Below are 20,137 nucleotides of genomic sequence, written 5' to 3'. Positions count from 1 at the left end.
GAGTTTTCAGCTGTGTTTTCAATTGAGTCTCACTCTTGAAATTCATTTGTTAGCGTGCTTATGGTTGGAAACTGTATTCTGAATATTGAATTTTATTTATTTATTTATTTGCTTTGTGAGCTGCCAAAAGAACTGCAGCTGTGGGGTGGCTATATAAATATAGTAAATACACACACACACACAAGTGACATTTCAGAGGAAGGAACTAGACAGTGGAACCACTGGAAAAGTTTGGGGTGTGACCACTACATTGTGATTTGGACAACAGATGCAGGATATCTGTTTTGCATGCAGAAGGTCCCACGTCCAGTCCCTGACAATTCCAAGTAGGGTTCTACCTGAAACCCTGGACAGTTGCTGCCAGCCAGTGTCGACAGTACTGAGCCAAATGCACTAGTGGTCTGACTCATCATAAGAGGCGGATTTCCAGGGACCTGTTTGCAAATCCCTTACCTTTAAATGTTTGGTATCTGGGGAAAAAAGACATTGTTTGCTTTACAGTTAGATGCTGGTGACCCACTAATGTTGATTTTTTACAGGTTCTGAGCACACATCAAGTTGCTCCACCACCCCTTTGCCTCATCGCCAGCTTCCCTTCTGCTTTGCAACTGCCACAAAGATTCAGTTCCTTTTGTCTGCTTTCTCTGTCTTCCCTTTAACAAGGAAATGCAAACATGAGTCACACAGCCTGCGGTGAATGGGCGGAATGGCTTTTTAAATGTGTGTCAGAGTGCGTGGTGCGCACATAAAATGCCTTGTGTGACCCTCTGCACGTCTCCTGGCAGACAGGAAAAGCTCTTCAATTTTGGCAATTGCATCATGGGTTTAATGATGAGTGTTCTCTTCCAACCAAAAGTTCTAGCAGGCCACCGCCTGTCTCTTTTCTCATCTAGAGTAAGGAAGGTTGCCACCTCTTTTCCAGCCTCGTGGCTAGCTCTAATGTATGAAATTCAACAGGTGAAGCTTTTTCATCTGCAGAGACGCAGGGATGTAAAGAGCTCTGCTTGCTGAATTTGTGTCAGACTGCTGTTAAAGAGACACAGGAGCAGGAGCAGAAAATACAGGTTGCAATCCTAAATATTTCTTGAAAACACATTGATTTAGGTCTGATTGACAGTTGCTATATCAGGGTCACTTTAGAATCAAATGTGCACTTTTTATCCTGTAAAAGTGTTATGTGAGTTAAGGGAGAATCTTTATTTTCTCTCTGCATTGTATTGTGCTATTGGTAGGAAAGTTGACGAGGTGTGACGGAATGGTCATGAACATTGCTACTTCTCAGGCAATGAAACATTCACAGGCCACCTTCTGTGGAACTGACTACATGTAAGTACATGTTTTATGCAAATTTTAGTCTTTCTAATTGATTGTTTTTAATCTGGCTTCTAAGATCTTTTTGCCTTTTAGTTCTTTTGTTTTTTATGGCTGGTTGGATCTGTTTCATTTCTATTTTAATTGTTTTTGTATATTTTTATGAGACTCTTGGGGAATTTTAATTGAAGGGCAATACAAAAGGATCTTTAAGGAATGAAGAGACACAACTAGGTTCAAATCCCTATGCAGCCATGAAGCTCACCAGGTAAGTTTGAAGTTTGAACCAATAACCACCTCTCAGCTAAACCTGTCTTGCAGGGCTTTTGTGTAGAGGAAATGGCAGAGAAAAAGGAAAACATAAGAGGATGGGATAAAAATATAATAATTTAAACAAATTGTATATACGAGAGACTGTGTTGAAGTTCTTAGAGCAGCCTTCACCATCTTGGGACCTTCCAGATTTTTGAAATACAACTCCCATCAGCCCCAGCCAGCACTGGAGGGCACCAGGTTGCCAAAAGATGGCTTAGGATGTTGAATTTAAACATTTTTATTTATTTATTTATTATTTGATTTATATCCCACCCTTCCTCCCAGCAGGAGCCCAGGGCAGCAAACAAAAGCGCTAAAAACACTTTAAAACATCATAAAAACAGACAGAAAAATACATGAAAACAAAACAACTTTAAAAACACGTTTTTAAAAAGCTTTGAAGACTTTTTTTAAAAAAAGGTTAAAAACATTTTTTTAAAAGGTTTAAAAGCATATTAAAATGCAATTCCAACACAAACACAGACTGGAACAAGGTCTCGACATAAAAGGCTTGTTGGAAGAGGGAAGTCTTCAACAGGCGCCGAAAACATAACAGAGATGGTGCCTGCCTAATATTTAAGGGGAGGGAATTCCACAGGGTAGGTGCTGCCACACTAAAGATCCACTTCCTGTGTTGTGCAGAACAGATCTCCTGATAAGATGGTATCTGCAGGAGGCCCTCACCTGCAGAGTGCAGTGATTGACTGTGTAAATAAGGGGTAAGACGGTCTTTCAGGTATCCTGGTCCCAAGCTGTATAGGGCTTTGTACACCAAAACCAGAACCTTGAACTTGGCCTGGTAGCAAATGTGCAGCCAGTGCAATTCTTTCAGCAGCGGGGTGACATGTTGGCGATACCCTGCCCCAGTGAGCAGTCTCGCCGCCACATTTTGCACCAGCTGCATCTTTCGGACCAACCTCAAGGGCAGCCCCACATAGAGCTCATTACAGTAATCCAGCCTGGAGGTTGCCATTGCATGGACAACAGTGGTCAGGCTATCCTAGTCCAGAAATGGCCACAGCTGTCTTTCCAGCTGAAGCTGGACAAAGGCACTCCTTGCCACAGAGGTCACCTGGATCCAGGCGCACCCCCAGACTATGGCCCTGCTCATTCAGAGGGAGTAGGACCCCTTTGGGAAAAATGGGAAGAATCTGGATTCAAGTCCCCCCTCAGCTAAACTGCATAGCCCACTGAGGGACAAGCACAATATCTTACCCAGTGCTTAGAATGAATGAATTCAGATTAATGAAATTAACGGAATTAATCCAAACATCTCTGAATTACACCTGAAGGAAGTTCTTATAACTTCCGGGTGAACCAAATATAAATTAAGTTTCTTTTGTGATGGAACTTTGGGCAATTTTAATTTATGTCTCTATCTATCTGTCTGTCTATATTTTCAATTTTAATTCAATTTTAATTTTATATTTAATTTTATATATATGTTTGATTGTGACCATTACACTTACCATTTTTACCTATCTGAAAAGCACTGCTGCTGCTTAAGCTTAAAGATAAAAATTGTTGGGGAAAATAAATAAAACAATTGTTCACCTTACACTGTGTGTTTCAATATTTTCTTATACTTATACTGTTATATCTTAGCAGAGCTGTTTGTAATATTCTGAAGGCTGAAAAAATGTCAAGGACCACGTGGATGAATTGGGAATTGAACTGGAATGGAATGAGTTCATTTTTGGAGGGGGTGAACTGGAACTATTTGGGGAGGAAAACCCTAAGGGGGAGGGGAACCTCTCAAAACAATGAGGACTGAGCATGCTTGGTGGACACGGAATGCTGATTGGCAGTTGGAGAAACCAAATGGTAAACCTTATTTATTTATTTATTATTTGATTTATATCCCACCCTTCCTCCCAGTAGGAGCCCAGGGTGGCAAACAAAAGCACTAAAACACTTTAAAACATCATAAAAACAGACTTTAAAATATATTAAAACAAAACATCTTTTAAAACATTTTTTAAAAAAGCCTTGCAGGAGGAGGAATGGAATGGAGTGTCCTGGAAATGGGCATGGCCGGCTGGCACCCTGAAAAACAGAATTCCACACTGTAACATTTTGCTGCAACTCTCACTTGTGGAATCCCATGCATGAAGCTGAAAGCAGGGCGAGGGTAGGTTGTGACATACTGAATGGAAACACTGGCCCATCTAGCCGGCGTTGTCACCTCTCCAAGACAATGACTGGATTTACACTGACTGGCAGCAGCTCTCCAGGTGTTCAGACAGGGTGTTTTTTCCAGCCCTACCTGGAGATGATGGGAACTGAGCCTGGGACTTCTTGCATGCAATGTAACTGCTCTGCCACTGAGGATGCTTCCAAATGGGGCCTTCATACTGCAAAGAGGGCGTTCAGATATTGCCAGTGGATTGCCAGTGGGCAACAGGTGTTTTTTTTAAAAAAAAACTTACCAGATTTTCCACTGGAAAAGGTAAATCCAGATTAAATTTGGGGGGGGGGATACAGGCTGGCTTTTGATGTCATTAACATTGCGTGGATGTTGCAATAATGTGTATGCATGAGGAGCACCCAGTGGTGGCAGTGGGGCAGTGGTAGCCGCTCTGGGTTTTAGCCCAAACTTTCAAGGTTCTTCAGCACCTTAGACAGCTCCTTGAAAGTTACAAGTAAACCCAGAGTGGATTCCACCATCCCACTGATATGGAGCCACCAGCCGCCACTGGGAACACCTACCCCATAATAAACACTTGTCTAGAGGCACTCTGAGCTATGGCCTGTCCCCAAAGATTAGGAGCATAGGAAGCTGCCTTATACAGTAATACCTCCATTAACGAAGTTCCTGGATATGACTTGATGAACGGAAACTTTGACACCAGAGGTAGGAGTAACATGGAAAGAACAGGGATAGGTTCCTACCCCACAAAAAAGAAGAGCAGCTCAACATATTTCAGCAAACCTTTTTATTCAGAACTAACAATATCCCCGTCTGAAATGAAACAAACCAGGTCAGGTAAGCATTGCACACAGACCACTTGACGGCTTCTTCCAAAATGCATCTAGGGGATGCCTACCTTGCCTTTTTTCTTTTATCCTGTTGCATCTTGCTATAGCTATCTAAAGCTTTGGGCACAGACCTCCTCTCAGTACATTCACACAGGCAGGCAAGGGGCAGCCGCCGCCGCCACCACCACCCTATGCTTGATCTCCCTCCCTTTCTCCCTCTCTCTCTCTCTCTCTCTCTATGTGCCATCCTCCCCTACACTTGAGCAGACGCGTCTGCAGTAAACAGTGCTTCCAGGGCACCTGAAGCACTGTTTACTGCAGAAGTGCCTGCGCCACTCAGCAAAAAGCACCATTCCAGCCACGCACTAGAGAGCTGCCTGCAGCCGCCACAATCCAGTAGACAAGGAGCCACGTTCGTCACAGTGTGCCGCCCCCCGATGCCCAAACAAGACTTTGTTAAAAGGAGCTTCTTTCCTGGAGGATTTGTTAACTGAGGTATTACCGTACTGAGTCAAACCACTTGACTGGCTAGCTAGCTCAATGCCGTCTATGTCAGCGGTGGGGAATCTCTGGGCTGCGGGCTTAATTAGGTCCATCAGGGGTCCTAACCTGGTCCTAATTTGACAATTTTTCCAAAACGCCCACGTGACCCACATCTGGCATCATATGAGACATCAGGTATGAGGCAGATAAAGACAGCGCTGGAGGTCTTAAAGCGTTCTGATTGTTTCTTGGCAAACCGGGCTTATATTTGGCACCTTTTAAATTTGGCTGAGTGGAGTTAATCTCTGCTGAAAAAGCAGGGGCAGCAAATCCTGCTTTCAGCAGGGATCATCCTTTGCAACGGGGATCGTTTCCTTTTCAGCAGGGTTGTCGCAGTGATGTCAGGGGATTGACAGGTGGGCAGCCCCACCCGCCTTTCAAAGTGGCCTATGGAGACGTGGGAGCTCAGGATCCAGACCACTCACCGGATGCTGTCCCCCACGCCTGGGCTATACCAACTGGCTGCAGCTCTTTAGGATTGCAGGCAGGAGTCATTCCCAACCCTGCCTGGAGATGCCAGGGACTGAACCCAGGACTTTTTGCGTGCAAAGCATGTACTCTGCCACTGAGCTACAGCCCATCTTCACTTGTAAAGCTAGCAACCCTGACCTGTGTGGCCTAGCATTGTGTTAACATTTGTCCTTGGGTGGTGGTAGTAGTAGTAATAGTAGTAGTAGTAGTAGTAGTAGTAGTAGTAGTAGTAAAAACATGTTACAATGCCAGTGAGCATTCAACACATGGTGTGCAAGACAGAGAATGATTGCAGGCAGTTCCACATGAGACAATTTATCATCTTCTGAGATAGCAATAAATCATGTGTGGCTTCTGCATTAACCTTCTGGAATGGGCTACAAATGCAGTAAAGAAGGAAGAGACAGACACCGAATTATTCTGCACCATTCTGTGCTTTTTCTGCACACCTGCAGAACTGCAGAATTGTGCACACAGCCCCAGTAGTGAGAACAAATGGTCAGGGAAAATGGCAGAAAGAGGCACGGGAACACTGACCCTGACATGCTCTGTACACTTCCGCGCTTCTCAAAACTAGCAGCTGAAGCAATGGTCCCTGTAAGGCGTGCATCCTGGTTTCCCTGCCATCGCTTCACATCTGTACAGCAATTTAATTCCATCTCCAGCAGCTCTTGCCCTGACACAAGTGCCTGCCATTGAACAGATGATGTCGTCAGCTTTCCTAAGCTCCGTACTCCAATCAGAATTCATTGCGACGGGAATTATGTCCAGAAGAAAATTACAGTGTTTATAAAAAAGGAAGCCTTGCTGGCCTGGGAAAGGGTGGGGAAGTGGCCTTGAAGCCTAGCAAAATCCAGGTCAGCCACTGAGCTGCTACAAATGCTGAGGCTTGCATTCTTGCTTGCCCTCCCCAAAAAGCCAGCTTTAGTCGATTCAGCTCCTGGGGACTACATGCCATTTTTAACCGCAAACCAAGGAAGGAAGCTCAAGATACTGGTTAGTTGCCAACATTAATGAACAAGCAGACAACAGATCAATGCATGTGGCACTAACAACCAGGTAATTTTTTTTAAAAAAGCAGTCTGTGTTTTATGGCAAGTTATTAAAGTGGATGTTTCTTACTAATTTTCCTTATTTATTATTTTTTTAGCACAGTCTGGTTTGAACTGTGAGATACTTGGGACGGGGACTCATTTCCTTCTCTTGACTATTGCTGAAGGAAGCCACTCTTCCTTTCCCCTCTGGGAGGGCTCCTGTCACTTTTACAGCTGCATGACAGGCAGAAATTCTGCAGCTGTAGCTTTCCCGCCAGCATGGGCATGCAGTGGTGTGGAGAATGCCACCTGTTGAATTTCTGCCTGCTGCCATGCAGGGTTAGGTGTTGTTTTTTTAGCACAGCATAAATTCCACCTGATTAAAAATGTTGACACTAAATATTTCACATGTATTGAAGCATGCCTGCTGTATCGGACACTGGAGAGCTATAGACCTCAGGGCTGCTTGGAGCCCTAAATCAAAATTTAATTTTGTCTGTGTGTGCTGCATATCCCCCACATCTTCTTACAATGGGTGGGATAAAGTGTATTTTCTCTGAAAGCTGCAATCCAAAACACACTTAATAGAGAGTAAGCCCCATGGAACGCACTGGGGCTTGCTTCCAGGAAAATATGCACAGAAATTGAACTGCACAGACTTCTAGTCCTTCCGCAAAAGAGCCAAACTCCAGGAGGTGCAGAAAAGCTGCAATCAGCTTTCCTGGTGCCTTTAAAGGTAAAGGTGTCCCCGCACTTATAGTGCGAGTAATTTCCGACTCTTAGGGTGACGTCTTGCGATGTTTACTAGGCAGACCATATATATGGGGTGGGATTGCCAGTTCCTTCCCCGGCCTTTCTTTACCCCCCAGCTGGGTACTCATTTTACCGACCACAGATAGATGGAAGGCTGAGTGGACCTCGACCCCTTTTACCGGAGATTCGACTTCCTCCTTCCGTTGGAATCGAACTCCGGCAGTGAGCACAGCTTTTGGCTGCGTTACTGCCGCTTACCACTCTGCGCCACGGAGGATCTTCCTGGTGCCTTTACACACACACACACAAAGGTGAAAAGCAGCTGGAGGGATTTGGATTGGAGTTTCAGCACTGGAGGAAGGGGTGTCTATGCTGATTTCCTTGCACTGTTTTCCCAGTCAAATTATCCCTCCTCCAAAAAAAATGCTGCTATTAACTCCACTGGGGGGGAAAGAAGTGGACGATATAGAGGGGAACAATATCAGTCAGGAAATGGTATGGGGAAAGGGTTAGACATCCCCCTCTTCCAACACTGCAGGGCCCTAGTGAGGATGGGGTAGAGGAGGGTAGAGTCAAGTAGAAGGGAAGGCCAAGGTGTTCTAGAAAGATTTGGAAGAGGGTTAGTATGACTGCCCCATGGTTGCACATTTCCCACCTGAACAAGGCCAGTGCTATTCTTTAATAATGTTGAGATCACAGTTTATTTTTATTTGTTTTAATTTATTGTTACATTTATATCCCACCTTTTCCTCTAAGGAGCTCGAGGTGGCATGCAGGGTTCTGTCCTTCCCCATGTGATTCTCACAACAGCCCTGTGAGGTAGGTTGCCATACACCAGTGGGGTTTATGTACTTCTTGCAGGAATAAAACAAGAAATGAACAAGAAACGCAGCTCCATCTTGAGCTTTCCTTGGCCCACAGTGATGGGGAAAATTTCACCTGCAGAATTTATGCTTGTTGCAGCAGCTGTTAAAGAAGAGGCAATCTGCCAGGAAGTGAAAGTTGGCAACTTTACTCAGAGCCTGGGGCAGGCAGAAGTTGGGTATTGTTTATTCGCAAGCTTTTTCATTCTCAGCATTGTTTTCTAAGGATTTTCTCCCCAAAGCAGAGCTGGAAAAGAAGGAAGAAACAACAGCAAATTTTGCAACTCATTTGCATATTAATTAAAGTAACTATTAAATCTGATCTATTAGCTGAGATTTAAGTAAGTAAGCCAGACAGGAACTTAGATCAGAGAGATCTCCTGCTCAGGCTTAGGAATCATTTCCAGTTAACTCCCAATTAGCTCATTAATTAGCTCTTCCACAGCAACCTAAGCAGCAGCTGTCTAGACTGAAATTATTTTGCTCCATTTAAAAACTTAGCCTTCTGTTCAGCCTTAAGAATGGCTAGGAGTACCACTTTTTCCACTTTTTTTTGGCCCTGTACGTTTCACAGCTTTGCAACAGGCAGAAACTCAACAGGCAAAATTTTCTTTCAGGGAACCCTCACTTGTTGAATTTCTGTCTTGTTCTTCAATGACTGAAAGTCAAGAGAGCCCTACCAAGGAAGACAAAAAATGGTAACCATGAGCACAGCCCAGTAAGGCATTGTAAGTGATTTTGCTTTTTGTTCTAATTTATATTAGGGTAGCCACTCTTTGTTGCTAGCTTTGCTCCTGTGTCTGCAGCAGTGAATGGGAATTCAACAGGTGAGGCTTTCCCACTACTTATGTAGATGCTAGGGGAGGGCGAAGTTTTACCTGATGGGGTTCTGCCTGTTAAAGGCATGGGAGCAGGAAAATAAAAGGGGGCAACACTAATTTAGCAGTATGATGCAAATGAATCCAAATATTTAGAGGACCAGGTGGAGAGGACAGCAAGTCTTCTCTGCCTTTAAGAGTTGTGAAAAAGAGAGGACTATAAGATGAGGGAACTATCACAGCCTTTCCTAACCATTGGATCCCTAGATGTTGCTGGACTACAGTTCCCATAACTCCTAACTATTGGCCACATTGTCTGTAGGTTCTGCTTGTCATGGGCTCTTGGTGAAAAAGGCTGTTATGTAGAAAACACATCTCACGTTGCCCTCTTTTGTATCTGGTCACCCAAAAATATTTTTTAAATGCCTACTCTGTTTTTCTAGCAGGTTTGCCACCTGATCAGCAAAAAGGTGCTAAGCTGCTCCCAAGCCCTTAACAGCAGCTTCATCTATAGAAAAGCTGATGTTCTCATCATAGCATGAAGATAATAAATGCAATCTCCAGCTAATGTCTGCTGATCTAACTGCTGCGGGATGCAGACATAAAGGAGGCAGCTGAAAAGCTGGTAACCTTTTTGTAAAAGTGTTATTTTTTTATTTTAACAAATTTTGTAAAATAAAGCGTTGAGAAGGAACTGGAAGAAATAGGTGTGTGTGTATGAGAGAGAGAGAGAGATTAATAATAGAAAACTAGAAGAACTTTGTGAGAAAAGCAATAAATAATTCTATTTATTGCTACCTTTAAAATCACTTTTCTAAATACATTTTGGCTTAATCATTCCTGGTTTTGCTATTTATTTTATGTTCACATGTGTGACTGGCTGCTGTAACAATCTTGCAGAAATTCTTGAGCAAACAACTTTTGTTGGATACGATAACTGCTGGTCCAAGGTCTTCTGCAAGGCTGAGAACAATGTGGAAATTTTCATCATAGACTCAATGCCTTGAGGGCGAGCCTGAGTACTTTTCTACTGACCTCTTTAACAGAAATTTTATGATAATGCATGATTACCTTCTCTGTACTGTGAAATGCTTTACCTGCATCAAATGACAATTAAAGGGACAAGATCAGGATAGGGCTTTTTTCTGAGCAGTTGACAACCCTCTTTGGATAATACTTTGTTCATGATATATTTATTATTAGTGGTAGCAGAAGTAAATATCAAGAATAATGATGATAGTAAATATAGGGTAGCAGTCAATTAATTCTTACTCAGAATACACCCATTGAAATTAAGGAACCTAAATTAAGTCATGTCTATTAATTTCAGTGGGTTTACTCTGGATAGGACTAGCATTGAATACCACCCATTGAGAAGAATTACAAAAGCACACAGCAGACTTTGCCGGTCTGGCTGTTTTGGATTATAACTTCCATCAGCCCCAACCAGCATGGCCATAAGATGCTATGGCTGATGGGAGTTGCAGTCCAAAACAGTTGGATGGTGCCAGGTTGGTGAAGGCTGTTATAGAGCCTGACCACAAAACACATGCCTCATAATTAGAGTTGCCAGGTTCAGGGCCTGAGACTGATCCTGTATCTTTAGGAGAAGAGAAAGTCAGCCAAGTGCAGGTGTTCTTGCAACGCTGTAATGGGGAAAACCACAAGGTGGAATTCTCCCTTCCCGCTGCACAACTTTTAAAGATACAGAAGACCTCTTAGAGTCTGGGCCTGGCAACCAAGAGGCGAATGTTTAGCATAAGTGAAATCTTAACAATATTAGTTATGCATTATCAAGGACACAAATATAAAATGACAAAGAAATAAGCAAGAAAACCCATAATCCGGTAAAAGGCAAGTTACAAAATATATTAGAAAAATTATTAACAGGATTTTTTTTAAAAAAAACATTGATTTGGAACTGATATGGAATGTGTTAGGGAAATTATTTATTTATTTATTTCTTGCATTTTTATACTGCCCCATAGCCAAAGCTCTCTGGGTGGTTTACAACAATTAATAACAATAATAAAAAAAAATAGAAGAAGAAAATTAAGCAGTTTCACATTGCAAAATTAATTACAGTGAATTAGTAAAGCATGAAATGAGGATTTGTTCTTGTACATATACATATTTAGCCTTTGCAGAAATGATGTTATTTCAGGATTAGGAGGGATTACAAGGGATGGGTTGGCTCCGAAAGGGCTCAAGTATCACAATATTTTTATTCTTGTGAATTGCAAGAATACAAATATTGTGAGACTGCAAAAAGTTCAGTGCTATAAAGGTAGAAGCAAGGGGGTTTTGTATGCCAATTTGAGAGCATAACGAAAGCAAAGCAGGTATTGATATGGTTCCCTACAGTTTCACACCAGGATGCAGACTTTTGAGAATCATGCGATTCTGCCCAAATATTTTGGAATCAATGCATGGATACCCAGGGTGACAACCAATGTTGCCTGAGTGTACTTTCCCTTCCTTGCCTCCTTCCTGCAGCCTCCCCTGCCATTAAATTTGCTCCAGAGCCCCCCCCCCATGCCCCAGAAGAGATTTTGGAGGCATGTGGGGAGACTGAATGGGAATGAAATATCAGTGGTGTGTGTCTGTTCTGCGGGTGCACAGGCACAGCTGGATTCCATCCATACTGCCTAATTGGTGTCCTAGACAGAACAAAGCCTGTATAACCTCAAAGGGGGGGGAAATCCACAGCCTTCTTAAAAAGTTTGTCCCATTGCTATACTAATCAAATACTGCACATAGACCAGGTGCAAAATCTGCTGATGGCAATTCATGCCCTAGTCACAACTGGAATAAATGACTGTAAAGCACTCTACATGGGGCTGCCTTTTGAGGACAGTTCAATTGATTAAAAATCTGGCTCCCAGATTAGGACTAGCAGAAGGTCAGATCATATTACTCCTAACTGTGTCATCTTCCCTGGCTGCCATGTTGTTTCTGGGCTCAATTCAAAGTTGGGAAGGACTGTAGCTCAGTGAAGATCATCTGCTTTGCATACAGAAGGTCTCAGATTCAATCCCTGGCATCTCCAGGTAGGGCTGGGAGAGACTCCTGTCTGAAATCCTAGACAGCTGCTGCCAGTCTGTGTAAGACAGCACTGAGCTAGATGGACCAATGGTTTAATTCCATATAAGGCAGCTTCCTATGTTTCTAATGTGTTGGTTGTGGTTGTTGTTATGTGCCTTCAAGTCAATTACAACTTATGGCGACCCTATGAATCAGTGACCTCCAAGAGCATCTGTCATGAACCACCATGTTCAGATCTTGTAAGTTCTGTGTTGGTGCCGACCTTTAAAGCTCTAACTGTCTGAGGCCAGGTCACTTTAACAATTGTCTCCTGCTTAAACATTAAGATTAGGCCCTGCTCTCTAACTCCCTGATGCTTGAGATGTGGCAGACACGCATGAGGAGCAGGGTCTTTTCCGTTGTGGTACTAAGACTCTGGAATGCTCTCCCAAGGGAGGCCCTCCTGGCTCCATCTTTCCTGGCTTTTAGAGATGAAGTGGAGATGAATTTCTTATTAATAGTCCTTTGGTTCTTCTAGCTAAACTCTTCTAATTGTTTGCCTGTTCTGTTGTTTTCTTTTTCTTTTATTGGTAATCTTGTTGTTTTGGATCACATTGTATTCATTGTGTGTTCTGATTTTTGAAAGGTGCTCTCAGTGCCTTTTGGAAGAAGAACATAATAACAAAATACTTAGAAAGAAATGAATAATAGTTGGGAAGCTGTCTCCTAAAATTTGACTTTTATCTATATCTGCTGCCTTATTGGTCCAAAATGGGGAGAGCAAAATTTTCTTCCTCCTTCTGAGAACCTTTTTATTTGTTTATACACTGTTACCTTGTCCACTCCCCCACACATGTGTGTACACACAATGCACATGTGTTGCTTATTCCTTTGCATTTTTACCCAGAAGTAAGGGCCAAACTAGATAAGTTAGTATCACCAGTGTGGAGGACCCAGTTCAGAGGGTAGGGGACTTCAATCCGTTGAGCTCTGTTATGGTCCCAGTTCAGTTAATTTAGTTAAACCCCTTGCATCAGCAATCTGCAAAGGAAAAAAGCTCCCATTGAATGGGTGTTGTAAATTACCTGCTGTGGTGGTGGGCATTATCTACATCAGGACCATCGTGGGAGGCAAAGGGTTAAAGCCCCTACCCCCAATTCTAGGTCCCAAACTGGATTGGGAGGGGGGGCCCATGCTGGCAATTTGTGTAAAAACAAACAGACTAAACAACAACCCTACATTTAACGTCACAGAGACAGAGCGAACACACCATTTGGTTTGGCTAAGAAAGTCCCACTGAGTTCAATGGGGCTTACTCCCCTGTAGTATAGTGTAAACTTGCAGCCAAATTCCTTTTCTTCCCATTAAAGCTGGTGTTGATCCTAGCTAGAGGTCACTTAAATCAGGTGTGGGATTGTGCAAAACCTCCTTCATGTGTTTCTGAACAAGCATGATATTTGAACCACATAATTAATCCTTGGCAGCCACAACACATAAACAGCAGAGTCGTGTTTGCTTTGGCAGGTCTAATGCTATGCAACTGGAGCAGCAGATTGCCTTGACCTTTTTATACAAACACCTTTCTTGGGGCAGAATACAATTCCTTTTGTAAAAACTAAAGGAGAGGGAGAAAGAAAAAGCGTTGAAATGTGCCCTTTAAGAATTCTTCTGCATCCCACGTACTCACAACCATCTCAGGTCCTGTTTAGGCTAAGCTAGTTAAAGGTTTTGTTTGAACTGTCTCACGGACAGCTTGATGGGTTAGCCAAGACACAGAGTGTGGGAGGCAACGTCAATTGCAAGAGCTGCACAACATAGCCTGCTGGGCGGCTGAACTTTGTCCATGTCACAGACTTATAGATCTTTCTTTCAAATGAGCAAAATATTATTTTCAAAAAGTCTTAATTTGCACCTCTTTCTTGCCTTCATTCCCACTGCTGTGTTGTCAGAAATGAGTCGGCTGGAAGCCAAGAGTCAAGCAGGGCATCAGAGGCAGAAAAGTAGGGATCACCAACATGGTGCCCATGGGCACACGCTAGAAAACTCTGATGAGGAGATGTGGTTGATAGTGACTACAAATAATGACTGGCTAGTAAGCCAAGCCAACATTTGTGGACCTCTGAATTTACTTCTTCTTTGGTTTTAAAAATTGTGATAAAATTCTAAGCGCACAATCTGCAATCTGTGCTATCCTGGCCATACAGACAAACACACAACCGTGCCTTAGTCTGAGCTGCTGGTTCTCTGCCTGCAGTCTGGCCTCTCTCGATCTGTGTCTGGTCATTTGAGCAATGGGGCCTTCTGACTGGGAGCTACATCAGCCAATCAGAGTAGATGTTGCTCACACCCACTGGGCCATGCAGTATTGTGGACACAGCTCCAGTGCCCATCTTGGGTTTGACAAACGCTGGCTGCCAGTGTTGATAGGGCAAGTGGTGCCATGTGGTCCTTTGGCACATTTGAACTGGATGGATCACACACACACACACACACACACACACAAGTGCAGTCCATAGTCTGTGTAATTCCATCATTAACCAATGAATCACATGGATTGTTCTGCTTTGGTAACCCTCGCATCTGCTCCTTTAGTTATGCAAGCTTGCAAAAACCTGGAGGGGAGTTCTTGACCCACTGAAATCAATAACCGAACTCTCGTTGACTTAAAGAGGGTCAGAATTCCACCTCGGTCATGAAAGTAGTTGAAAGCTTTACTAGATAAAGCCTGAGACACAGTAAACACACTACAAATGATTAGCTAGCTCAGCCCCATTTTTTGACTACAGCAATGCCTTTTATTTGGAAACCTTTCAAATGCTGGCAAACATTCAAGTGTGTGACTGCAATTAACATTTATTGTATGGCACTTTGATCTCAGCTTCGTTCCCCCTTCTTTTTCTTTTATTCTTTTTTTAAATGAAAAGGGTGGCTATAAAATGTAGTTACTGCTTAAACTTTTTGACTTGGCTATACTGCCAGATGAAGGCGTGTTGCCCATGATAGAGGGCACAATCTAGGATATGAATGGATGTTGCACATGGAGACAACAACCATAAAATGCAGTATAAACTACCTCTGGTAAAATGAGCAGCGCACTTCCAAAAAGCCTGGCAAAGTCATACATTTTAAGTTGATGCCTAAATGTCAGCCATATGGGGCAGAGACAAATCTCACTTGGGAGGCAATTCCACAGCCAGAGGGGCCATCACTGAGAGGGCTCTGCCTCCTACCACCAACCCATGGGCTTTGGCCTTTCCCCAGATGCTGAACAGACATCTGTTGGGCATGCGCTAGCATCAGTTTTCCAGTATTTAAGCTGGGGGTTTGACTGGATGGCCTACAAGGCCCTGTCCAACTCTGTGGGTTGTATCCAGTGGTACTACTTGGAGAAGACCCACTGAGATTAATGAACATGACTAACCAGAGCTTGGAAGTAACTAGTTACAAAAAATGAGTTACTTGTCATTTATTACTTTTTTGAGGAATGCGTGGATAATTTCTGTACATTTTGATTGTAATTTCAATACTTTTGAGGAGTAATTGTAATGTTTCCAGCGTTACTTTTAGGTGTTACCGGGGGGGGGGGGAGCAGTCTTCTGCTCCTCTGATATGTGGATGAAAATCATGTGCCTCAAAGTGGGCTTCTGCACAGCTTTGCTCTTCCCTTGTGCTCTGTGGGTGTTTAGGAGGCTACGAGGGAGGATGTGGAGAGAGAGTTGGGGGTGGAGGGGAGAGAATTTTTTTTTAAAAAAAATGGACGGTAGTGGAGAAGAATGGAGTGGAGGGAGAAAGGAGCCGGAGGGCAAGGATGTGGATGAGGAAGGAGGAGGAGGAGGCAGCAACGGATGGAGATAAAGAACTGTGGAGGTGAAAGATGACAACGTATGTGTGTACTGTGTTTGCACTTGGCATGCAAAGTGGCTTCCGAGGCCCTCCCTGGCCACTTTGCTTCATTTGCAGCGTTTTAACTTTTTCGCACCCCAGGGGAAAATGTTTGATTTGGTGGGTGTGCCTTAGTTAGTGGCATGGCAGGGTCTGGGAGGTGGTGGAGTGAGAGAGATGGTGCTTGCTGGCTGAGTGTGTAGGTGGGTGGTTGCACTTGGTTTGATGCTCAAAGATCTGAGTGGTGGCCTTTGCCTCCCTTACCAGCAGAGATACCACCGCTGCTATCTCATGGATAAAAAGTATTATTCAACTACCTTTATATGTGTGTTTATTTTTAATGTTGTTTTAGGCTACTTATGTGTGCAGCAGCCAAGACTGGCACCTTGTAGGCACTCTAGGTTTTTTTTAAGTAACTTAACTGTAATTGTAATGATTACTTTTGAGTAATGGTAAACTAATCAATTTCTTTCAGAACAATTGTAATAGCAATTTATTCCTTATTGGGACCATGTAACAGTAATTGTAATTTATTACTTTTTAAATGTAATCTTCCAAGCTCTGTGATAACTTACATTTCAATGGACCTACTCTGAGTAAAACACTAGTTGGATGCAACTCCATGATTCTATTTTTTTTAAAGGAAAGAATTCACAAACAACAAACATGTTTTTGTAAGAGTCTACGCTTACAGAGGGATGTAGCAAGAGGCAAAGAAACTGAATCTATGGTTTTCAGGCAAAATAAACAGAACATTCAACTTTTTCAGAACAGCATCATGTCCACTGCCTTTCGATCAGGGCGGCTTGACAGCTTGACCTTGAAAGCCTGTCTGGTCTTTCTCTGGGAAATATGAACAAAATTATTCCAGCTTTTGTTTAGCAAGCATCTTTCCTTTGAAAGTTAACTCTATCCCTGCACTTTCCCTATAGCCAGTGGTCCTTCTTTCTGGGAGAGAGTTTCTGTGAAACTCTTTTGTCTTGAAGCAGTTTGGTTTGAAAACCAGCAGCAGTGGGTTTCCTCTGAGGTCTTCCCCAGGCCCTGATTTTGGACTGCATAGATTGTAAGTTACTCACTCTCTACTGCAGGCTGGCTTCCATTGCAACGAAGATGAGTCAATCTTGCTTTCTTACTTTCAGATGTCACAGGGATGTGTCTGTCCTTAGTGTGTTGATTCCAGATTACACGGAGCTGTGCTTGTTGCTCGTAAGAGACATGGACAATTAAACCTGAAATAACAGTTCTTCTTTGAAAGATTTATTTGAAGGTTTTGTGTTTGTTTGTTTTGAAGGGGGTAGAGTGATAAGGCGGGGGGGGCAAGAAAAATCTCAAAAAATGTTAGTCTGATCTAATATTGACTTGCATGCTTGAAGTTGGGTAGTCCTAATTGTACAATTTCTTCTTGAGTTTCAAGAGCCAACAGATGCAGAGCCAAAAAGGGATCTCTGGGCACTTCCAGACACCCTGTTTATTGAGCAGGCTTCCTGATTTGTTTGCAGATTAGACACCACTTGCTGTTTAATGATTGGCAGCGGCTCTCCAAGGTTTCCGGAGGGTTTTTCCCCACAGTCCTACCTGGAGATGCTGGGGATTGAACCCAGGACCCTCTGCATGCAAGGCAGATACTCTGCCATTGAGCAATGACCCTTCCCTTGCCCTTGCCCATGCTTCTTAAAACAACAACAGATAATCACAAAATGTGGGTTAGAGTAACAGAATTTGGTCCAAAAGAACTTGACAAAGACAAAATGCATGTTCTGGGCTAGAGTTGCCAAAAGCATGCTTCGGATAATAATGCCATTTAAAGCAATATCAAAGGACCTTGAAAGAGCCAGAGGGGAGGTGTTCGCTGCCCCCCCAGCAAATCAGAAGCTGAAATAATGAGGCTTTTTCAATGGTGGATTTCACAGCTCGCTTGCTCCTGTGTTTGTATGCAACAGTTGTCATTGGTTGATCCTTGCTTCCTCATGCTTAACTGGAGCTGAGATTAATTTGGGAGCGAATGTAGTCCAGAAAAACATGGTCCTGGTTGAGCTCCCTGTTGCAAGGACTCTGAATCACACATGGAGGGAGCCCTATCTCTGTCTGTGACCAAATTTAGGGGCCTGCAATCTAGTCAGTGGTGTTAACGTTCTTCTTGGGTTGTTTGTTTATTGTTCATAAGAAAAAGTATAGCCTTAGGGGCCTATTCAACAAACAGCAGATGTGTGAGAGCGATGGTGATCAGCTGCATGCTTCACATTTATTGTATTATATAGGCCAGGAAAAGGAAAACTGGATAACAAAGTCATCATGAAACAGGCCACACAAATGCAATGAAAAGGTGGTGTTGAATAAATAGGGAAAGTGCCGAAGGCAATTCTTGCATTTGTCACTGTTTGGTCTGAGATCAGCCTGATATGGGTTGCCAGGTCAGGCCTGGCAACCAAGAGGACTTCTGTATCTTTAAAAGTTGTGTAGGGGGAAGGGAGAATTCCACCTTGTGGTTTATCCCATTATAGTGTTTCAAGAACACCTGCACTTGGCTGACTTTCTCTTCTCCTAAAGATACAGGATCAGTCTCAGGCCTTGAACCTGGCAACCCTAATATGAACATGTGAAGCTTGGGGCAGGGGGACACCTTCCATTAACTTCAAGGGGAGCTTTTATCCTAAGCAAATTGCAGGGGCAGATCAGGACTGTAGCAGGGGCAAATGGTTAGAGCCTGTGCCCTGGCTAGAGTTCTGATCTGGATTGGGGAGGCCAAACTAGCAATTGTGTTCAAAAACAATTGGTGGTATTCAATGCTGGTCCTACTCAGAGTAGACCCATTGAAATTAATAGACTGTGGTAAGTTCATTATTTTCAGTGGGTCTACTCTGAGCAGGGCTTTGTTATGTGCCTTCAAGTTAATTACGACTTATGGCGACCCTATGAATCAGCAACCTCCAAGAGCATCTGTCATGAACCAATCTGTTCAGATCTTGTAAGTTCTGGTCTCTGGCTTCCTTTATGGAATCAATCCATCTCTTGTTTGGTCTTCCTCTTTTTCTACTCCCTTCTGTTTTTCCCAACATTATTGTCTTTTCTAGTGAATCATGTCTTCTCACGATGCGTCCAAAGAATAACCTCAGTTTCTTCATTTTAGCTTCTAATGATAGTTCTGGTTTAATTTGTTCTAACACCCAATTATTTGTCTTTTTCACAGACCCTGCACTCAAAGCAGAGGTGGGGAACCATTTTTAGTCCAGGGGCCATATTCCTTTTTGGGCAATCTTCCGAGGGCCACAAGCTACTGGAAATAAAAGTGGGTGGAGCAATGAATGTAAAAGTTTGTCTTTTGTACAATAGGCTAGCTTCTACACACAGTTACATACCGCTCGCTATTATCCATCCAGAGAAGCAAGAGGATTTATCAGAGTTGAAGGACACATTTCAGCCAGGCAAAAACTTTCGGGGTCTGAAACAGGGCCAGTGAGGGGCGTGGCCTGGAGAGAGGGGAGTGGCCTTGGGAGAGTTCCGAGGACCAGAAAGAGAGACCTGGAGGACCATATTGGTCCCTCAGGCCTGAGGCTGCCCACCCTGACTTAAGGGCACAGCTATGTTGGTATCATAGCAAGTAGTTTGGCCATTGCAGCAAGTCACCTCAGTCATGTGACCTCAGGCCCACATTCACCTGCCAGCTCAGTGGGCAGTAACCCCTTCCAGAGGGTCCTGAATGGAGTTTAACATAGGGATAACTTACTCTAGTGTAAATTATGCCAGTGTAAATTATGCTGGATTCTTACAGTTAGGATTTTTGGTCCCACTTGCCCCAAACTGTCTACTCTAGCAGAGGCTCTCTACAATCTCAGAACTTCCCCATTCCTTTCAGCAAAAAGGGGCAGCTCCATCCACTTGCATCCTTGGTTTGTGAAAAACTGTTCACCACTGAAATGAACAAAGGGGTCTGGACGTCAACTGTGTTGTGGGAACTGTCTGAGACGCTTCTGCACTCATCTGAGATCTTTTAAATTTTATTCCAGAACTACACAATCTGGATGATGTAGGGGCAAGAATCTAGGCTATTGCAATCTTAAATAACCAAACTTCAACTGAATCCACTTGGTTGATGACACGGCGACTCCGCTGTTGCCTGAGAAATGCAGTGTTTATATTAACTGAT

General features: G+C 43.3%; 1 long non-coding RNA gene across 1 annotated transcript; it reads left to right on the top strand.

The window, feature by feature from the left end:
- The first annotated feature begins 6,470 nt into the window (after window positions 1-6,470).
- Window positions 6,471-17,215, top strand: LOC133376158 (uncharacterized). Its single transcript, XR_009760409.1, has 3 exons — window positions 6,471-6,678; window positions 8,887-8,997; window positions 17,133-17,215. It is a non-coding gene; the product is annotated as an uncharacterized LOC133376158 (long non-coding RNA).
- Window positions 17,216-20,137: the final 2,922 nt, after the last annotated feature.

This window comes from Rhineura floridana, chromosome 1, assembly GCF_030035675.1.
Source record: "Rhineura floridana isolate rRhiFlo1 chromosome 1, rRhiFlo1.hap2, whole genome shotgun sequence".
Lineage (NCBI taxonomy): Eukaryota > Metazoa > Chordata > Lepidosauria > Squamata > Rhineuridae > Rhineura > Rhineura floridana.
Note: the sequence above shows the minus strand (reverse complement) of the source record. Positions and strands in the feature narration are given on the sequence as shown.